Source organism: Oryzias latipes, chromosome 2 (genome assembly GCF_053564925.1).
Source record: "Oryzias latipes strain Hd-rR chromosome 2, Olatipes_Hd-rR_3.1".
NCBI lineage: Eukaryota > Metazoa > Chordata > Actinopteri > Beloniformes > Adrianichthyidae > Oryzias > Oryzias latipes.
Window position 1 is genome coordinate 9,890,471 of NC_136238.1, and position 22,606 is coordinate 9,913,076.

The 22,606-nt window shown below is 39.0% G+C and overlaps 1 long non-coding RNA gene across 1 annotated transcript; it reads right to left on the reverse strand.

Annotated features, from left to right (window-relative positions):
- Positions 1–4,808: 4,808 nt before the first annotated feature.
- Positions 4,809–9,303, reverse strand: LOC144990116 (uncharacterized). Its single transcript, XR_013654069.1, has 2 exons — positions 6,026–9,303; positions 4,809–5,983 (listed from the first exon to the last, which is right to left on the reverse strand). It is a non-coding gene; the product is annotated as an uncharacterized LOC144990116 (long non-coding RNA).
- Between the last annotated feature and the right edge of the window lie 13,303 nt (positions 9,304–22,606).

Genomic DNA, 22,606 nt, shown 5'->3' on the forward strand with positions numbered 1-22,606 from the left:
ATGCTGGGTGAATGGGTAGCACTTGCAATTTTCACACCAGTAAATAATTTTTTACTGCCTGCTGCTTTTAAAGAGCATCTTGCTAAGTTTCCTCAGGGGTTGTCTCACATCTTTTTACATTCACTGGAGAAGACTGCAACAAAAAGCCAAATGACAGGGCATTGCAAGTCGGTGAAGCCTCTGGGCTTCTGTTTTTTTAGAAGTCAACATAACTTTTGCTTTTCTGTTTTTCGGTTCTCCCACAGGTTGATAAAGCTGCTACGGTGCACCCAGTGAGATCTTACTCTTAGAATCTACAAGGATTTCACTAGTAAAATGAATGATGTGTCTAACGGTGTCGGCCATTGTTTCCTACGTTTCTTAGATGTACTTAAAAGGAAAAATCTAAGTTTCTGTAGAATGAGCCGCTTTTTCTCTTCTGCTAGAACACCATGAAACAAAAGCTTTCTGTTAGATTCTAACTAACTCAGATTTTTTTTTTTGATAATTTGGGATCATGAAAAAGGATTATGGTTACTCATGTTGGGAAATATCACAGGGTTTTTTGGGGAGAGGTAAACATTTTTTGGGTTATAGTGGTTTAGTTTGAACCCAATTCTGAGGTCTTAATGTTTTCCTTTCCTTTTTTTAATTTTTATTTTTTTCATATAACCCCTCAAAAAATTAAGACCATTTTTAACCTTGGAGTTGGGTTATTTTTTAACTATGGAGTTCTTAGTATGTAGATCTTTGCTCATATCCTTCCTTTGTTAAAACCTCAAAAAAATCTGTAAACTTTGTAGATGATGTAATTTTTCTGTTATGCTTAGTTTGGTTTGGCTATTTCTAAGAGAAAACATTCCCTTTTTGTATGCATATACAGTAAATGCAGATAGTTAAAAAAAAGTGCATTATATAAACAGTTTTTAACAATTTGTTTCTTAACTTTTTTTCTAAATTTTCTCAGTGGTTAAAAGGTCAATGCTTCGAAATTAAGAAATTGTTGGACTGTGTTAACTGCTGGTACAAAATCAGCTTTACTGGTATGTAATTACATAGCTAACATTGGCTACTCCATTAAACTTTGAAACCTATTTAAGCCAATCACTGAACAGAATACTTAATTGTAGATTGCTTTTACTTTTACTTCTCTTTCAGTCAGCCTGAAGTGGCACAGCAACAATTCCCCCCGCTCCATATTTTTTGTTTTCCCACCTGCTCAGTGTTAACCTTGCTCCTGCTCAGTTTTGGGCTGCTTTTCTGACACTTTTTCTTACCCAATTCAGTTTCTGAGTCCCTCGCCCAAGGTACTGACCTTGCCCCTTTGCCTCTCTTAGGATTTGGTTACTGGACCTTGGATTGTGCCCCTAAATCTGAATGGATTTATTACGCATGACCTGGCCCCTAACCTGACCTTGAGGTGAAGTGAAGACGATTGCATTTGTGCAATCAAGTGTAAGACACAAATCGGAAGAAGCAGATGTGCATCAGCCAAAGTGACCAAAGGACATTCTCCAGAGCTGTTTGCCTTCTTGCTTTTGCATCTATCTATCTATCTATCTATCTATCTATCTATCTATCTATCTATCTATCTATCTATCTATCTATCTATCTATCTATCTATCTATCTATCTATCTATCTATCTATCTATCTATCTATCTATCTATCTATCTATCTATCTATCTATCTATCTATCTATCTATCTATCTATCTATCTATCTATCTATCTATCCATCCATCCATCCATCCATCCATCCATCCATCCATCCATCCATCCATCCATCCATCCATCCATCCATCCATCCATCCATCCATCCATCCATCCATCCATCCATCCATCCATCCATCCATCCATCCATCCATCCATCCATCCATCCATCCATCAATATTAGGGGTGTAACAAAACACTGAAATCTCAATTCGGTTCGATTCAGAGTTTCATAGGGCTGGGTTTGGTACTGCTGTTTAACAGATTTGCCTGATATGAACTGCTATTTTATGAACTATTATTTTATTGTTATTTATTGTGTGTGTTTTGCTGCCGGACACCTGAATTTCTCCCTGGGGAGATTAATAATCTTTTTATCTGCTACTACAAGAGGCTTGGAGGGGTGCACAACCAAATAGTGGTTGGGGTTTACATGGAACACAAAACTAAGAGCATTTGAAAACGATTCCAGTATCGCCAGAGGAAAATGTCACAGAATGTATTTTTTTTCTACACCTCTACAGGAATGGAGTTAGTCTTTCACTTAACCTATCGTTGACATGAAGAAAGATCTTGAAGTGAACAAACTAGAGCAGTTCCTTACATCTGCTTTTTTTCTTCATTCCTGCAAGTCATTTTTTGACTGAGTCAAGATGTCATGAGGGGGACAGCTGTGATACTAAGCAAAGGATTACACAACTACAGTTTATTAATTCATATCCATTGGCTAGCACTCTAAATGTTTACAGCAGTATGCATTATTAATGGAGCCCATCCTATAAGATAATTAGAAGCAGCCAAGGGTGAGATGAAGTTGAGCTGAGGGTACAAGGGGCATTGGATGGGCCAATCACATGCTTAATTCAGGAAACAGACATGACAGTAAGCTTGTATAGAGGCACCACTAAAGTATTATTCTGCTGCCTTAATGTCGTCGAAACTTCAGGCCAAAAAAAAAAAAAAGTGGTTCCAGCCACATACTCCTAAAGAAAACACGTGCATTTTAAAAGTCACACGGCAAGTTGTTGGCTTGTTAAAGTGTGACTGCAGGAAGTATGGAGAACAATCTCCAGTCATCGAGCAGTAAATGTGACAGAGCCGTTCACAGGCGTACATAGACACATGGAAAAAGCTCCCAGCTTGGAGAGAGATACATCATTAAACCTGTACCAAACACCCCATAAAGCACTTGTTTGCTTAAGGCTTACAGACTTGGAACTTAGATCAGAATCAACTGAAATATGTTAAGGCAAGATTGACTATGTATGATTCTTTTGTTTGGGGATTTATGTAAAAATGAAATTCTTAAGCTTTAAAATCCTTGGAAAATAGTCAAATCCACATTGATATGACCTGAGGAGATGGCAAATGCAATCATTTGAGTTGAATAACCGTTTGAAAGCAAAAGAAAATGTAAATAGGATTGTCCCAATGTAAAAATGATGCTTTTTGTTAACAAACGTTAGTTATTAGTCATTCCTTTTAGCTATTGATTGGACAAAATATGTATTTCTTGCATACATTTGCAATTTAAAATTGGCTTCATACAGAGACAGACTGACATTCCTCTTATTTATTTTTTTGGGAGGAAAATTGAATTTCCAGAGTCAATTATGTATGTGTATAGGAATTATAACTTCCATATAACTAAGAATCACTTTTTACAGGAAAAAAATACAAAGTTGTGTTGAAGGTTAGGGTTAGGGTTACTCACAACACAACATTTAAAGTGTTGTGAGGTAAGTTAATGTGTTGTGTTGTGACCCTTCTGGGCCATGAGTTAATGTGTTGTGTTGTGAGTTAATGTGTTGTGTTGTGAGTTAATGTGTTGTGTTGTGAGTTAATGTGTTGTGAGTTATTGTGTTGTGTTGTGAGTTAATGTGTTGTGTGTTTAGTTAATGTTTTGTGTGTTAAGTTAATGTGTTGTGTGTAAAGTTAATGTGTTGTATTGTGAGTTAATGTGTTGTGTGTTAAGTTAATGTTTTGTGTGTTAAGTTAATGTGTTGTGTGTAAAGTTAATGTGTTGTGTTCTGACCCTTCTGGGCCACCGTAGTTTTTAACATTGGCTGAGACTAGAGACATGAGAACTGGGCTGAGTGACCCCTCCCCCCACTGTTGTTCCAAACAGGAAATACCTGCTGGCTACAAGAAGTCAAAATCCCATGGACTTCTATAGAGAAATAAACAACTGTTACCCATTCATTCTATTTGTTAGACACACACACACCCAAAATCTTGCTCTATATTTGTTCTGGCTTATCCCTCTTTTTTCAAGATATGTTTTCTGTAGTGCAAGGTATAAACGGGTCATTCAGAAGCCTCAATAAAAGCATGTGGTCTCTTGTTGAACATTTAAAATATTTGATTTACAGATTTTGTGTAGCCCGCTTTTACATTAAGTGGTGCAAACTTCCAACAAGCATGGTTGTTATACAAATAATGATCCAGACAAATTTGGACTAACTATTATTGACAACGCCATATTGTGAAAAAGCTTCAACTGACATTGCCTAATTTCATTGGAGCCTAAAGTGACCCATTTTATATGGGTGATGTCCATTGACTGTATAAGAGAACTGGACTGAGCAAATGTAATGTCAACCATAGAAAATGCCATACTCCTGGTTCCAACCAAATTAAGTCAATTCAGTAACCATTTTGCTGGGATACGGCATCGCCATGTTGGGAACAAATGTCCTTAATAAGCTGTGATTGGTCTGTTTACATTTCTACGGCAACCACTCTCTTCAATTAGCCGTGAACATGTTAGAAGGTCACACCCTTTCTACTAAAGGTGGGCTTGGGAGAATAAATTAAATGCTTGGATTGATGCCAGGCCATCTACTTTTATTGAGGCATCCCATTTGTCAGTTTATAGCTTGAATAACTTACGCTACAGAACAAATATTGTGAAAAAAAATAGAATTAGCATATGGTAGTAGAGCAAGAATGGCCATTCTAAGTAATGTAACAGAAGTCTATAGGATTTCGTTTTTTTGGGATCAGTTAGTACTTCCAATATCGAATGCGAGTGGGTAGGGGTTGTTCAGTCCAGTTCTCAAATACAGTCAATGGTAATCTCCTCCCCCTGCAAAAGAGTGCAGACGCTTTTTTCCCTGCTCCTGCTGCTTCCTGCTTTATTTGCTTTTTAATCATTTAATTAATCATTTTTAATCATTTTACTTCTTCCACACATCCTGGAATATCAGACTGGTCATCCTTTTTTGTGACTTCTACCTATACAAATCAATATTTTTGACAAGCCAGCGACATGTCCGGAAGAGGAAGAAAAACAAACTCCCACTGTGAACGCTGTCGGATCTACCAACAAGAAATAAAAGAGCTACAAACACGGATATTTACTTTGGAAACTGAAAATGGACTTCACAAGACCCTTCCAGTAACATCGGGTGGTAAGAAGCCTGCTCTTACCACAAACGAGAAGAATAACAGTGACATAGACCTGAGTGATGTTGTGTCCTTTCCAAAACTTTGTGCGGAGGAACTCTGTGTTAAGCCAAAGCGTAAAGATGACAGAACATCCGAAATAAAGCTCACAAACAGATTTTTACCCCTAACACAATGTGATATTGAAGAACACAGTGAAATTGGACCACAGAATAGGAGTCATAATGTTGGCAACAAAGAACAGGCAGAAAGAAAATCTGTGCCAAACGTCAAGGTCAGAGATACGCTGCTGCTTGGAGATGGCGCTATCAGTGGAGTCAGCCACAGAAGAATTCAAACTTTATGTTGCCCAAGTTCTACTGTTCCAGTGATTACAGGACTCTTATCTAAAGTCTTGTACCAAGGAGTTAAACGAATAATCATCCATGTAGGTGCTGTCGATATCAGAAAAGAACAGTCCGAACGTTTGAAAAAAGACTTCATCAAGTTATTTGAAGAGATCGACAAAGTAGAGGTTGAAGCATTCATCAGCGGACCTCTTCCTAACATCGATGGGGTGTCACTCAAGTTCAGCCGTCTGTTTCAGCTGAACAATTGGCTCTCCAGAGAGTGTGCTTCCAGAGGATTGCATTACATTGAGAACTTCAATACATTCTGGAAGCGAAAGGACCTTTTCATGGGAAGAGGCCCACACCTGAACAGAGGTGGAGCAAGAGAGTTAGTGAAGAACCTCCTCCACGCTCTGGGGCATAGAGGCCAAGGCCCTGAAAAGGCAGTAAGGAAGGACCGAGCCAGTGTCCCAGGAACCACAGCACAACGGCAACAACAACTACCTCCACCAACACCGGTCAATGACTTGGATCCGGCAGCACCAGCACCACAACCACCTCCACCTAATGACTCAGCTCCACCAGCATTAAAGCAACCACCTCCATCTAAGGACTCACCTGCACCAGCACCACAACAACTACCGCCAGCTAAGGACCCAGCTGCAGAACCACAACAACAACCACCAGATTTGGCCCCAGAAATTCCACCATCTGACCAGCTGTGGGCGCCCCCTGCTACGTCTACTCCCAGTGAAGACTCACTTTCCTTTTCGTCCCCCCCACTTTCACCCATGGCCCTACCTAGCCATTTTGATAGCCTCATCAAGTCAGGAATTAAGATGGCTCCCCTAACACCTGTGAGCCTCACACCACACAGGAGCTCTCCTACCCCTCCAGCGCCCCCTCCTCATCCTTCACCCAAAGTCCCTCCAACACGGCCTTCATCCAAACCCCCTCCAACACGCCCCCTCCGTCGTTCACCCAAATCCCGTCCAGCTCCCACTCCTCCCGGTCCATCACCCAAACTACCCTCAACTCAACCTCTCCTGCGCGCCTCTAGACGTGCTATTCCCCGGAGCTAGGATGAAACGGGCCCCCAGTGTCCTAGGAAAGGTTATGTCAAACTGGGGCCCTGTGATGAACAGCTTCCTTCTGGTGCTATACCTGTAGTTGCACCACGTAGAATGCAAAAAAGGGCAGTTAGACTGTCCAATCAAAGAAATCTAGTTCACATCCCTTGCAAGAAGGTTTTGACCAGTCCCAAGGAAACTAATCTCAAACTTGCTGCACTCAATGTCAGATCTTTATGCAACAAATCATTTTTAATCAATAATCTTATCTCTTCTTTTAATCTTGATTTTATGTTATTAACTGAAACATGGCTTGACAAAAACACAGGAAACATAGTTCTAGTCGAATCAACCCCCCCCAACTACAAACATGAATCGGAAATACGAGAAAATAAAAAGGGTGGAGGCGTTTCTGCACTGTTTAGAGATAATATTGCAACCCGCAGACTATCATTTGGTGTGTTTTCATCATTTGAGTATGTGTCCTTTAAGATTGAGTTAAAACAAACTCCTCCCTTACTCTGCATAGTTATGTACAAACCTCCTCAGCACAGCCAAAGTTTTATTGATGATTTCACTGAAATGCTCTCAGTTGTGTGCACAGACTTTGATGGTCTAGTCATTACAGGTGATTTTAATGTTCATGTTGATAATGTCAATGACAGAAATGCAAAAGAGCTCAATGCTGTCCTTGAAACCTTTGGTCTAATTCAGCATGTGAGTTGCCCCACCCACAGCAGAGGGCACACTCTGGACCTGCTCATCACAAGGGGGGTTACTATTTACAATGTCAGTGTGGTTGATGTCGCCCTCTCTGATCATTTCTGTGTATTCTTTGACCTGTCTGTTGCTCCCAAACCACCGCCTGGCCCTGCAGTTGTCCAAAGGAGACAAATAAATGAGAGCACTAGGGCACAGTTTGTAGAAATGATAAACCCTGAAAACGTCTCTGGTGCCAATGTTGATGAAATGCTGAATTCTGTTACTTCTAGCATCTTGAATGTTCTGGATGCCATTGCCCCTATGAAAGTTCAATTGAGAAAACATAGACAGAAAGCTCCCTGGAGGAATGATGATCTAGTCAGGGCACAGAAACAACAGTGCCGCAGAGCCGAGCGAAAGTGGCGCAAGTCAAAACTCCAGGTTCATTATGGAATATATAAGGCGGAGTTGTACGCTTATAACCAGATCTTATGCAGAACAAGGGAAAGGTACTTCTCTGAAATAATTGGAAGTTGCAGCAGCAACTCTCGTATCCTGTTCACAACAGTTAACAGATTAACTAACCCTCCAACCCAGCTACCAATAGAATTGGTTTGTACACCTAAATGTAATGAGTTTGCTGTATTTTTCAATGACAAGGTTCAGGGCATTAAAAAAGCCATCAACTCCACAACACATATAACTATCGAACGGCCACCTACTCACTCTAAGCTGACTCACTTTGTACCTGTCACTGACCAAACTGTCCAAGAGACCATCACCCGTCTGAGCTCGTCTACATGCTGCCTTGATGTGTTACCCACTAGATTTCTAAAGTCTGTCTTGAACAGTGTGTTGCCATCAATTACTCAAATAGTTAACATGTCTCTTCAATCTGGAATATTTCCAGAGGCCTTAAAAACTGCAGTCATTAAACCCCTCCTGAAAAAGAGCGGTCTTGATCCCACTGTACTGAATAATTACAGACCTATCTCTAATCTGCCATTTTTAGGAAAAGTCCTTGAAAAAGTTGTCTACCAACAGCTCACTGACTTTCTCTTATTAAACAATTCGTTTGATGTTTTCCAGTCAGGTTTTAGACCCCATCATAGCACAGAAACTGCTCTTATCAAGGTAACCAATGACATCCGCCTGAACACTGATGATGGAAAAGTCTCTGTCTTGTCTGACCTGAGCGCTGCCTTTGATACTGTTGATCATGGGATCCTTTTGCACAGACTCCAAGACTGGGTTGGCATCTCTGGATCTGCCTTAAGTTGGCTCAAGTCTTATCTAGAAGACAGGAAATATTTTGTTGAAATTGGGAGTTGTGTCTCAGACTACATGGGCTTGAATTGTGGTGTGCCCCAGGGATCGATCCTGGGACCCCTTCTGTTCAACCTCTACATGCTGCCACTAGGGCAGTTAATACGCAGTAATAACATATCTTATCACAACTATGCAGATGATACTCAGATCTATGTGTCACTGACAACAGGTGAATATGGGCCGGTGGATTCTCTCAACCACTGCCTCCAACAGATCAGCGCGTGGATGCAGAACAACTTTCTCCAGCTAAACTCAGACAAGACCGAAGTTATTGTTTTTGGCCCACAGAAACAAAGAGAAATTGTCAGCAGCTACCTTCATTCTCTGTCTCTCAAACCCTCAAATCAAGTCAGAAATCTAGGGGTAATCATGGACTCTGACCTGAACTTTAACAGCCATATCAAGTCAGTAACATCAGCGGCATTTTACCATCTGAAAAACATTGCCAAAATCAAAAACATAGTGTCAAAGCCAGACCTGGAGATACTTATCCATGCATTTGTCTCCAGTAGGTTAGACTACTGTAACGGCCTGCTCACCGGCCTGTCCAAACGAGCTGTAAAACAGCTTCAGTACATCCAGAATGCTGCTGCTCGAGTCCTGACCAAAACCAGGAAGTATGATCACATTAGTCCTGTGCACAGGTCTTTGCACTGGCTCCCTGTACCTCAAAGAATAGACTTCAAAGCAGCTCTGCTTGTGTACAAGTCTCTCCATGGCCACGCACCAAAGTACATCTCTGACATGTTAGTGCCATATGAACCATCTCGTACTCTGAGGACCTCAGGGACCGGCCTGTTGATTCCCAGAGTCAGAACTAAACAAGGGGAATCAGCGTTTCAATATTCTGCAGCTAAAATCTGGAACAGCCTCCCTGAAGGCGTAAGACAGGCCTCTTCTGTGTTCATGTTCAAATCTAGACTTAAAACATTTCTGTTTAGCCGTGTATATGACTGAAAGGTCCTATCTGCACCTTTCTTTCCTTCCTTTCTTTTTAAATCTTTTTTTTTTCTTCCTTTTCTTTTAAAGTGAATTTTATGTTGATTATTTCTATGATGTATTGTGATTTTAATGCATTTTTCTGTTTTGTGAAGCACCTTGAATTACTTTGTGTACGAATTGTGCTATACAAATAAACTTGCCTTGCCTTGCCTAATGTCATACTCACTCGGTCCAGTTCTCATATAAATTTGATTGTTTTTAAGCAACCAAAGCTACCCACTAACTTGAACCAACAGCTGTAACTTCACCATGATAATTGTCTTTTTCCGTCCTGGACTTATTTATGATAAATATAACATAAATGATTAGTTCTCTGTTTTTTTTCTGTGGCAGCATGAAGATGTGGTTCAGTGGATTCCGCCCTGAAAAGCTTATTGCTGTAATTTAATGAAGGTCAAACTCCTTTGCTGGACTTTTTTTCACTTTAGAATCCTCATAAGTAAAGCATTTCATTATGTCAATCAACCTAAAAGACTTTAGCCTTGATAAGAACAAATGTCATGGATGGTGAGTTCTGTTGCCATGTCCTCCTCCGTCCTTCTGCTCAGATAGTAGCTCCAAAGTGTCCCCAGGCTCTTCAAGTCCTGACAGAGATTTATCTGTGTGAGCATGTGTGTGTGCCCGCTGAAGTTAACGCTGGCTTTCTCTAAAAGAACCCCTGGTCCCATGAGTAGGCACACTGACACACAAGTGAGCCCTCATCATTCCCCTATCACGCACCCACAATCTAATATTTTCAAGGCATGAGTAACGAAAGCCTGAAGACGGGGAGATGACCTTGCTTCGAAACCTCAGCAGTCCTTTAAAGAAAGTGTTTGTGTCCAAAAGCTACAACTGTCCTCCATTACACCCACCTTTCCTTTGCTTTTCGGGGTGTGCGGTCAACTTTGATCTAGAACAGTTTTCTGAAAAAGTTTTGCAGTTAAATACTTTGAAAGAAAAACCCAATCAACAGTTAAAACCCCACTCCAATCCTCTCTTGATCTGTTTTAAAAACATTCCCACTGGTCTTTCTATTACAATTATGGGATTTGTAGCCAAAACTAAAAAAATATATATATTTGTGTCGTTTTCTAGAACATAGAACTTTGCGCTTTGAGATTTTACCCAAAATATAAAGCGCATTCTAAATAAAATGTATTATTATTATTATAGTTACTGCTGAGCAGCTGGAGTTTATTAGGAATTCACCTCCTAGTTTTGGGTGGGACGGTTGACATAGAGAAAATCTGCCCCCCTTCCTGTCACCAATTTGTTTACACTCTCTTACACTAGCTTACAGATCCTCACACCCCCAACCTAATATTACCGGTGCAACAAAAATGGTGAGCAATATTGGAGCTATCCAGCCATAGAGTCATAGGTCAGATACCAGTTCAGAGAAGGAAAACAAAGGCGTAAATGGATCTAGTCATCTACAACTGGATAAATCAGAATGGAGCGGAGCAGGAAGCTTGTTGTCTGCCAATTGGAGGTTCTACTCTACAGCTAAAAGCTTTTCCAGATAACGTGTTTGCTTCTGCTCTGATTCACAACGATTTGAATAAAAAATACTTAAAAGAAATGCTATCTTAGTATAATTTTCGGAATAAATGTTCGCAATCAGGAAATGCACACTGGTGCTCAAAAGATAAAAAATACAAATCTAAAACACAAACAAATAAATAAAGCCTCTTTTTTCTATTCATAACCTTAACTGCCTGTTAAAACTATGTATGGGTTTGGTTTAGAGTGTTAATTTGATTGTTAATTTCTAGAGAAAAGTGTTTTTCAGGTTGAGTTTAGAATAGGATTTTAAATGAGTAATTCTTCCCATTTTAATCCTATTTTCTGTACAATATAACTTTGTCTCCCCTTATTTTTGGTAAATAGTTAAAACATTGATCTCTTTTTAGAGTTAAAACAGAAGTAGTCCTTTAACCTTTTTTTCTGTGCTTGTAGTGGTTTTGTTTGTTTCATCCTAAAACACATTCTGCGGTAAAATGTCCAATCTGTAAGCAAACGTTGTTGATTTTGGGGCAGTTTTAATATATTATGTCAGCAAGTACTTTTTTTTTTGTTCTTACACATATACTACTAGTACAAGATGTCCTGTCAAAATTGTTTATTCCCCGATGTTAAGTTTTGATCTGATGTGTCTACTGGACATTTCTCCAGTTGTAAATTATGATCAATCTTTTTATTGGTAGTTTTTGAGCATTGGGTTCCTCCTTGCTTTCAAGCATGATGGTGGAGACCTAGTTTAGTCAGGATAAGGATGCTCTCCCACTTTGTAGTGTTGCTATATGGGTTGTTTGTTCATCCTGGAAGCTTTTTTTTTTTTTTTTTTTTAATTCACAGGATGTTCCACCTCATGCATTCATATGATTGACGTGCCTTTGAAAATATCTACAGCTGTATCTTTGATTTGTTTTAGCCAGACAATTAGATGCTTTAAATGGCAAGAAGTCATTTTTTCAAGTTCTAAAAATTATATCCAGCATATTAAAGGGCAAGAGTCCCAAAAAAAATGTAGAGATAGTTCTGCTACGTTTTAATGAAGACAAAAACTTTGAAATAGGAGAACTCTTGATTAGCACTTGAGGTAAGAAGAAAATTGTATACATTTAAGATTAAGGTGAACTTTTTTTTGCCAACAAATTCTTTTTTGGTTTTTGGGTAAAAAACAATGTTGAATCTAAAAAGAAAAAGAAACAGAGACAATGACTTACTCAGCCGCTGGTCAGATCTAATTAATTTTCCTCTCAAGTCCTCTATCCTGACCGAGCTGAGTCACTCCAAAGTATTACTTAAAGTATTATCGCATCAGTCATAAATATCCTCCAGTGAACTCATGCCTCATCTTAATAGGACTCTGCTGCTTTTTCTTAGGATGTATTCCGACTGGACAGATGCGGTCGATTTAAAGTGAACCAGAGTTCGATTCCCCCGATATTCCGGAACAAATTGCCTGTCTGAATACACCCAAGCGGATGCCGGTCCAGGAACCTTAAAACCTTAAACCTTAAAAAAAAAAAAGGAGGACATTAATCAAAACATTTTAAGATACTAAGGCTATGTCAGAATGACCTCTCTACCCCCATTACTACTAAAACACTATATATTGCAGAACCATCTATTTTCCAAGCGGACCCTGTTCTGGGACCTGGAACTGCTCTGGGATCCATCTTTCAAGGTGGTCTTGGTTTGTTTCCATGAGCTTTGGTTCACTCTGAGAGTCTTGACGTGAAATGTCGAACCGGTGCACTTCTAACTCCAGGTTTTTCTATTCTGATTTACGGCATCAAATACTTCCAGCCGGCCACAAACCGCGATTATTATGTTTTCCTGCATTTCAATGGTGGGTACTTCCATGCTTTATGAAAAAGGACGCTTATCATTCGTCACTACCAAATCCCAGTCAATAATTAGTCAATTTTCAATCAGTTTAACTTACAACGTGTGTTCAATGGGCCTGCGTTTTTATGTAGAGCTTGACAACAGACTTGAAAGCTTCTTTAACAATGATTGATTGCGAGAGTTTTGAATGTGGAAGCCCAAAATGTGCATGTGTATGCAGTTATATAGACTTTTCATTCAAAGTTGTTACTTGAACACATGTTGCCGAGGCTACATCTGTAGCATCAGTTGTTTTAGGTAACATGCTGTACCTTTGCTGTATACGTTTAGCTGTCTCCATTTTAGTTAGGTCAAAACACATAAAATAATAGATAGATAGATAGATAGATGACTTTATTAATCCCACAATGGGGAAATTTCATTTCTGTGGCAGCAACACGACATTCAGAAATAATCTATATAATATAACATCAGTAAAGGACATCACAAATGACATTTATATTAGATCATTAAAAATATTACTAAAATTATTATGAAAAATTATTATCAAAAATGAGATTCTTATTAAATAAAGAAATAAATATTAAATATTAAATAAATACAGCTGCAAAGGTGTAAAAAAGATGCGGTCTGCAATACATGTAAACTGTAAAAAAACATTACAAATTTTTTCAAAATACAGAAATAACTAATGAAGTTCACACCAAAAACAAAAACAAACAACTGTTCAGGAACAAAAAACAATTTAAAAAACAATTTAAAATTGAAAAACAACTACAACAAAAGTAAATGAATCAATGACTAAACAGAAAAACACCCCTGGGACCGTGGAGTGTCACTTTAACACAGTGTTGTACAGTCTGATGGCTGTGGGGAGGAATGACCGGCGGTAGCGCTCCTTCTTACACTGAGGGTGCAACAGTCTTGTGCTGACGGATCTGGTCAGCGCCTCTACAGTTTGGTGCAGGGGGTGGGAGGGCTTATCCATGATGGATGTCAGCTTAGCTAACATCCTCCTGTCCGCCACCTCCTCGATGGACTCAAGTGTGCAGCCCAGGACAGAGCCGGCCTTCCTAACCAGTTTGTTAAGCCTCTTCAAGTCTCTGCCTGCACTGCCCCCCGCCCAGCACACAATTCCATAAAGGACCACTGAGGCCACCACAGTTTCGTAAAAGGTCCTCAGCAGCTGTCTGCACACGCCAAAGGACCTCAGTCTCCTCAGCAGGTGAAGGCGACTCTGGCCCCTCCTGTACAGAGCATCCGTGTTGTTGGACCAGTCCAGTCTGTTGTTCAGGTGAACACCCAGATATTTAAATGTGTCCACGACCTCAATGTCTGAACCCTGGATGTTCACCAGTGACTGTGATGGTGAGGACCTCTTGAAGTCCAGGATCAGCTCCTTTGTCTTGCTGGTGTTAAGCAGCAGGTGGTTAACTTCACACCAGCTAACAAAGTCAGTGATGACCCCCCTGTACTCCTGCTCATCCCCCCCTGATACACAGCCCACAATGGCACTGTCATCTGAGAACTTCTGCAGATGACAGTGGTGGGAGTTGGAGGTGAAGTCTGATGTGTACAGGGTAAACAGGAATAGGGAGAGCACAGTCCCTTGAGGTGCCCCCGTGCTGCAGACCACCACATCAGACACACAGTCATGCAGCCTCACAAACTGTGGTCTGTCTGTGAGGTAGACAGAAAGACAGAAAGGTAGACAGGTAAACACATCATTAAGTAAAACTGTCAACTGCCACTGCCTTTGTGCAGATTCATGTTACACTTACTTGACCAATGACTGCAGGAGCCATCCAAGTTTTTACTCTAATTTGTGCGGCTGTCCTCCTGTCAACAAAGACTGATGTGCTGAAGTGTGGCAGTCTAAATGCTCATCCACGTTTGCTTCAATTGTTGTTGTAGCGGCACTAATGGGCTAATGAACTGAACGACTCGCTTTGTCAGGGCTGAGTGTTATATTTAAAATCATTATGATTTATTTCACTCCATTTTGTTTCCCTTTCAAAAAAAGTCTTTTTTTTTCTTCTCGGCGGAGCACCTGGAGTCTCATGGTGGTGGTGTTTCTCTCCACTCTCAGCTGGCCCAATAAATCCTTACTTTCATGACGTGCACTCGAGCAGAATGAGCAAAGACATCCTTAAGTAGATATCATTGATTAAGAACTGGAGAGACTCAAATGTATGCAGCCTCGCTGCTTGTGGTGGGCTGCACACTTTCTGATTCACTCCTTTACCTTCATTCCTCCGGATCAGTCCAAGCTTCTCTCTAATCACTTGCTGCAGTTTGGCAATGTACTGACTTGACCTCAACGTATCAAAAACACGGTAGACAGAAATGCTGCAGTCTTAGTATTTTTCTCCTTTACAAAGTGATGTCCGTAGGGTCCGTAGGTCATGTTTTAAAGTATTCAAACAGCTTAGTTTTGTGTGTTTCTACAAAACTGCACTCGGAAATAAAAATGCGTTTTCACTCAGTTTTTCGTTTCATTGAATATTTTAGGTATCACGTTATTTTTTTGTTATACAATTCATTTAGTGTTTCAATTAGCTAGAACCAGCAGAAAGAGCTGTCTCATCACTTGTGCTCTGGTCATCGGTGTTTCTCATCTCAATGAAAATCCTCTACAACTTCAAACGATAGTCAACCCCTGCTGCTTTTATAAACATAAACCCAGTCTTTTCTGCTGACAATTCCACTTTTTGTTTGCTTTTTAGCATGTTATATCCAACAGGCCTTCAGTGTTTCCACATTGATCAATTTAAAGTAGTTCCAAAGATATTCTGGTAGTTTTCTTTTAATTAGATAAAAGTTTGGATTTTCGTTTTTGTTCTTGTGGCCTTCTAGGCTCACAGCCGCCGACACTTATAGCATCTACAGTGTTTGTGTGTGGGGAAAAAAAGAACACTTACACAGTGCTCTGTCCATTTTTCAGGCTTGATCAAAATTCAGCTAAAAACTGTGTGTGGATGCATATCCCCCTGGTTTAAAAATAAGTCATATTTTTGTGAAAATACTACCACATGGCATAGGAGTAACATTTTTCAATCCCAACCGGTTTGTCATTTAAAATGACCCTGGAGTTTGGGCCCAATTTTAAAGAAGAAATTGGACAAAGAAACACTAAAGTTGGCAATCTTCATCATTAAAAGCATGGAAAATATTTGAAATATGAAAATATTTTCTCCACTCTTATGAAAGTCTTAGACCTAAATTGGACTTTAACAGTTGACTGAAACATTATTTTGTGTCTTGTTATTACTTCTGTGACCTTGATAGTAGCTCACTATTTGTGTTGGAGAGAGGTGTGATTATGCACTGTTATTGAGGTAAGAGACATTTAATGTTGCATAAATTAGGGGTTCAAGTCTTTTGAAATTTAACCCAAAAGCCTGCAAAACAAACCTATAGAAGCAAACGGAGAGATGATGAATAGACAACAATGGAAGTGTAGCAATGGGACAGAGAGCTATTGTGTCTTTTGCCACATCCTTTCCCCAGCGTCCAATGACATACTAAAGCCAACAGAGGCCAAGAGGTCAGCCTCGTATTCCTATCATTGATGTTAAAAAGAGTCGACCCAGAGGACAGCTGGTCAGGCTAAGTGGAAATTGACATCACAGATGAACTAACATTTAGCTTTTGGAACGGTCCGCCTGAACTGGCATTTAGTGACATTTGCTTCACCACACTGATGCATTTAGAGAGTCGGAGAGGCTAAGAAGAAAGTTAAAAAAAAGGCATACAGGGAAGGAAAATTATGGATTGACGACTCTCAAGGGACCTATTAGCAGGCTGATCTCCTGACAGAAAACGGACAGTTATTGGCATTAAATGAAGCGGTGACATGACAATTATTTTTAAACTTCTCTTAGACACACGGCGTACATTTTAATGGATCTCTTTGGGAAGCGACAGCATAAAAGTGTAGAGATAAATACAATTTACTTGAGTGGGAAATCTCTTTTTCACTTCAAATAGTAGTGAAAGTTTTACTATCCCTAATAGATCAGCCTTAAAGTAACAGGTTTAAATGTGCATGACAGAAATGGGAATAAGGTATAAAAGGATATCCATTTACTTTTGTTGAAGGAGTGAAAGGCACAGAAGAACCAGGTCATCAAGATACGATATGAGCAAGCTCATGGTCACAAATGTTTTCTGTTCTGTATGCTTCAAATCAATATTTTTGTGCCTAGCTGTTAGCTGGTGAAAAAAAAAAAGATCTAGGTTGCACTTTCATCTGTTTTCTCTCATCTGACCTTTAGAACAGAAGGCATCATGCTTGAGAAAACACTTAACAAATCAATCAGGACAGCACTTTTCATTAACCCCTTGTTCAGCACTGCAGTTTTTTTTTTGCTTTTACAGTCGCTTCTGTTATTTATTTATTGTTGTAGATATTCTGGTAACGCTTTATAATTTAGTAAGGAATATGTTCATGTATTTATAAACAGCTTATTTAAACTTGTAAGTCAGTTGTAAGACATTTACAAATGCTAATTAATGTACTTATAACCAGCTTACTAAAACATTACTAGTGCTCGTTAATGTCTTATAAATAGTTTATTAAGGACTCTTATTATAAAGCGTTACCAATATGCTTTGTGTGCAGCTTAGGAAAAAAGAAAACTGCAGTTTGAAGAAGAACGATTTCAGAAGTAAAGTGTACAGACATGCGAAAAAAAGGCCCTAAGGTAGATGTTTGAGACTGCTATACAGTGTGTAGACTTTAAATTGACATTGGTCTATGATGTGCGGTTAAAAGGGCTTTCCCTTTGTCTGGAGACAATTTAAAAAATCTCAGTGCTTCTTTTTTGAGGAATTGAGGCCCCTTTGTGAGGTCAGAACAGCCATCTGTTTTCTAGTGTATCTCAGACATTCAGTGAAGTAGCAGTAAATGCTAAAGGGAGATTTGTCAATTTCTTCAATAGAGAGATTTGCCAACTATAGACTAGGGATAGCAGTGCACTGTATGGTATAACGTTTGTTAGTACACTTAATAATCAAACTAAAGGAGTATCAGATATCTGATACAAAAATATGTATTTTAGGTTTAAACTTTAACTCTTTTAATTAATTCAAGAACTTCTTAATAGGACAAATAGGCTTACAGGGAAAAAAGTCTTACATGTTTTTAATATATATAAATGTTTGTAAAATAAATTGGAAAACATAGAAATATTAACAGGTCATCTTTGCTCATTTGTCTTGCCCAAAGACACTTGAGTGTAAATTGGTGGGAAGAGCAGGAACTGCCCCCTCATTTCCAAGATCATATCTCAACCAGTCAGTCCGCACCAATGTCTATAAAACTTTGTGACCTCTTTTCCACAAACGCCTTTTTTGGTAGCCTGCTATTGGAAAAATAATTTACTTCTTGAATAAAAATATCTACTAACTATAGAAATTATTTTAGCCAAACATTGATCTTTCTCTTTTCCTTAATAGTGAAGTAACTGAAGGATAGGACAGTATAGGACAGGACAGGACAGGATAAGATAGGAAAAAGGGGTCTTTAGTCAGACATTTAACATGAGATGGTAAATACTAAACAAATAAAAAGAAGGCATAACAAGTGCATAATTCGCTCAATGAAAACAATAAACATTTGATTTGCCGTCAGACAAAAAAGTGCATTAATTAAAAAAATATATATACATATATAATATATGTTAAAAACATTAAAAGAACATTAAAAAAGTGTTATAAATGTAAACAAAAACAGCACGTGACCACATTACAGTAAATCTTAATAAAATCCATCATTACATAGTTCCAGCAGGTCAAGGTACCAAGACAAAGATCTTTTTTTTTTTTTTTTTTGTCATTAACTGTTTTTGTTTGTTTGTTTTTGAGGATTTATCTGTGTTTTTCATTTGGCTTCTATTGCTTTCTTAATTGAACCAGTCTGACCACCATAAGACTTTCATTTGTGAATGAAACTGAACTCCAGGAATGTGGTAATAACAGGTAATTTGTGATTCTAGCTGAAAGTGGAATTCAAATGAGGCCAAGCGGCTTTCAAAGCTCTTTTTAATTATTAGTTTATTTATTTATTATTATGTTTGTATCTTTTGACACTTTATTTCTCTAATATTATTGAACCAAACTCTTGCATTGTTCACATTTTCAAAAATTTCTTTAATTTGTCCATGTATTATTTTAACTTGAAGAGAGCGAAGAATAGATAATTTGGGGGTTTATGATCTCACCAGAATAAATTAAAGATGTCACAGGGATTGCTGAAGTGTCCATTAGAGTACTTTGGATAATTCCTCACACCTGTTTGCTCTCGTGAAAGCGCAGGTTTCAGGTCTCCATTATGAGTTTATCTCTGGCTGACAGAGCTTGTAGTGCCACTCTGCTATGCACAGATTCATTGCAGGAGAACAAATTAGGTCTGACAAGAGCACAGAGAGCTTCCCTAAATAACGCATCTTTTTCCAGCGCTGGCTAAATTATCAGCAATGACAAATATACCTGTGCGCCACATAGGGGGCTTTTTTTAAGTGACGAAAACTGTTTAGAGGTTTAGTTCAGGTTCATTTACAAGGATATTGTATGTCATATTGGAGCCCTAGTTAGTGGATATATTCAATTCTTTGCCACCAGAATTTCTTTTTTGTCTTTGATAGTGAGACGTTTTATTTATTAGAACTGTAAAAGTGATGTCCATTCATTGACTCCTGAGGTTTCTCTGATGTACCATCTAATCTTGCTTCATTAAAGTCCACCTGGTCGCCTTTTCTCTGCCCTTATCCCAAATTTATTTGACCTTTCATGTTTGAAGTTTAAAAAAAGGTTTCCTTTACTTTTTTTTTCTTTTAAATTTACACATATTTAAGTCCACACAAGGCCTCACAGAATTATTCTGTGCTTCATAAGAAAAAAACAATGGTTGTATTTACAGTTTCCATTATACTGGGACAGATTATTGGGAATATGGACTGAAACTCTGCATAAAATAAATTACCCAGAGAGCAGACCCAGTTTGCTCCATTGTATAGCCTGTTGGTGAGCTGTGAAGAGAAAATAAGTATCCTGCTCTGTGGGATTCAGCATGACAACTATGTGCAAACGGAGTGAATCACTTCAAGTATACCCCGGGTAGCAGCTCCTTCCTTCTCTATCCCACAGTGACACTCAGCATCTGTCTGCAAGCAATCCATAATCATAAATCTGACTACATCTCATCTGGGTGGAAAGAGGGAGGCACATCCCTGCCAACACAGGGCCAATATCACCGTTCACTGGTCAAGCATACCGTGAACATCCATGAGTCCGGAATTACAACAGCTCACAGTGGATATCATTACTTTACCCTTTTGCTTCTACCTTTACTAAGTTAAATTGACACATTTTGTTGGACAAATTTTCTTTTTTTTCCTGCTAATATGTGTAATATGTAAAAAAAGTCTATTCTAAGAAAAAGCCACTACATGGCTTAAAAAGTCTTGACAATGAACCAGTGCAAACAGCAAAAACGACATCCATCAAGTAATACATCTTTGTATATGTAGATTTTCTGCAAAAAGACCTCTGTGCCGTTGATGTCTGCTTCAAAAATAGGATGGTGACAGCCAAAATGCCTGTCTTCAATTTCCAAATCTGTAATCCATCAACCAGATGACAGTTTTTTTTCACGCCTTTCATAATCTATGGCTGTCCTTCGCAGCCACAGATTTTGAAATTGCAGCCAAGAGGCTATCTTCTAAAAATAAGGTTCTCATTCAAATTCTTGCAAAGCCCTTCTTGCTACTTGCAACAAACTGAAGTTGGGGAGGAGTTACCGAAAGACACAACATGGTCTAATTAGTCAAAAAGAGTGACTTTTCTGTTGGAAAAGACTCAATACCTTGATTAAAGCATATCCTCACAGTAAAGATCTCAAATAAAACTGTTATAACTGTACCAAGTTCACAATTACAGATTTGTAACCTTTAGTAACCAAAAGAAACCTCATCAGTTTGTACCAACGGTTGGATGTTTTTCTAGCCTTTGTTCATCTTTTCTGTAAAAACATGAACAGAGGATGCGGTTTGTGCTTTTTCCCTGATTTAAACTCAAGTGATTTGAAGCTAATTTATTAGCCTTGTGACCCTCGGTGTTTTGGTTAGCCAATACCTTATCAACTGCTGTGCCCGGTCCTTTCAAACAATCAGGCACAGCAGTTTTATACACATGCCAATATGGCTGATCTAGAGTTGACGATTGGACAGTTTAGCACAATCCAGAAACCCCAATCTGTGTTCAAGCCTGTTTGACAGCACAGAAGAGTTATGTTGGAGGAATGAAATCCAATGCTGTTTGGTAACATTGCAATTCACAAAGTGGAAAAAAGAAAATAGCTTGAAGTACCGGTAATTAAACAAATAGGTAGTGTAGATGCTACTTTGGTTTACCACTTTAAGGCCTCACTGTGCCTTCACTATCCATTTTTTTTCTTTTTTATAATTTATCTTTTTTTGTCCCAACCCCTCACACTTTTTTATACCTTGCTAGTTTGCGCGAGAGCACAAGACACCGAAGCCAAATTCCTTGTAGATGCGCTGTACTTGGCCAATAAAGCTGATTCTGATTTTACTCTGGAACTTTAGCCTCAGCGTTGACATACTTTCGACCACTGTAACTCCTAAACTGTTGTCTCAATCCACAAACACAGTTGATGATATCAGGAAAGCAGCTTTGTGCAGCTATGCCACACTTTACATTAGTAGCATGTTCATGTCGGTGCAGAGCTGACATGAAAAGCCATATCAGAATCAGCTGATCCATGTTGATCCCATGAACATCAAAGAGCATGTCATATATTTTCAGAATAAATGTATCATGACAGAGGTCAATTTAGGATTTTACACTAGTTAAAAGATTAGCTTACGCTTTTTGAATGGAAATGGAACTCATTCAACAATTCATGAAAACTGATGTTGAATGGGCAAAGTCCTCATGAAATAATGCTAATCTTCTTCCACTTTCGGCTTCTCCCATCAGGGGTCGCCACAGCGAACGAGTCGCATGGTAGATTTTGGCAATGTTTTACGCCGGATGCCCTTCCTGACGCAACCTTCTCAAACCGGGCTTGGAACCGGCAGAGGTAGAGAAGGGAAGAGGGAGCAGCCCGGAGTCGAACCCTGGTTTCACGGACGGAAGGCGCCGCAAACAAGCACGAGCTAAACCGGCTCCTCATGAAATAATGCTAATACCCTTTTTTTTCCCCTAAAGGGCTTAACATACCAAGCACGCAAGTGAATAAATGAAGAAAAAAGTCTTTTACTTTTTGTGTAACAAACTGGATTTGTCACTAGAAAGAAAATGAAAAAGAAATATTAACCATAAGTCAAACTGAGAAAGGTTGTCTTGTTAGAAAGGACTTCATCAGATCAAATAAGTGTGTTAATGGAGGTATGACAGCATGGATGTATCAAATACTGTTTTAAGCAGTGGATGGGGTCAACCTAATCTATGATTTTTGTCACGTCAGACAGGTAATACTTTGTTTTAGCAGCATCCCAAAAGCAGCACTGTGCACTCCAGTTCTGAAAATGTATGCTATTTTGCTGCGCTTCCTTAAAAATATTCTCAATTTCTGTTAAAAAAAAAGACCAAACAAACTGGCAATCTTGCATGAGCAGATAGAGAATAGAATTTACTGTATGACCCCAAAAAAGCACTTCTCTGAGAAAGGCATGTTTGGGTTTAACTGGTTCTACAAGTGGCATTTGGAAAA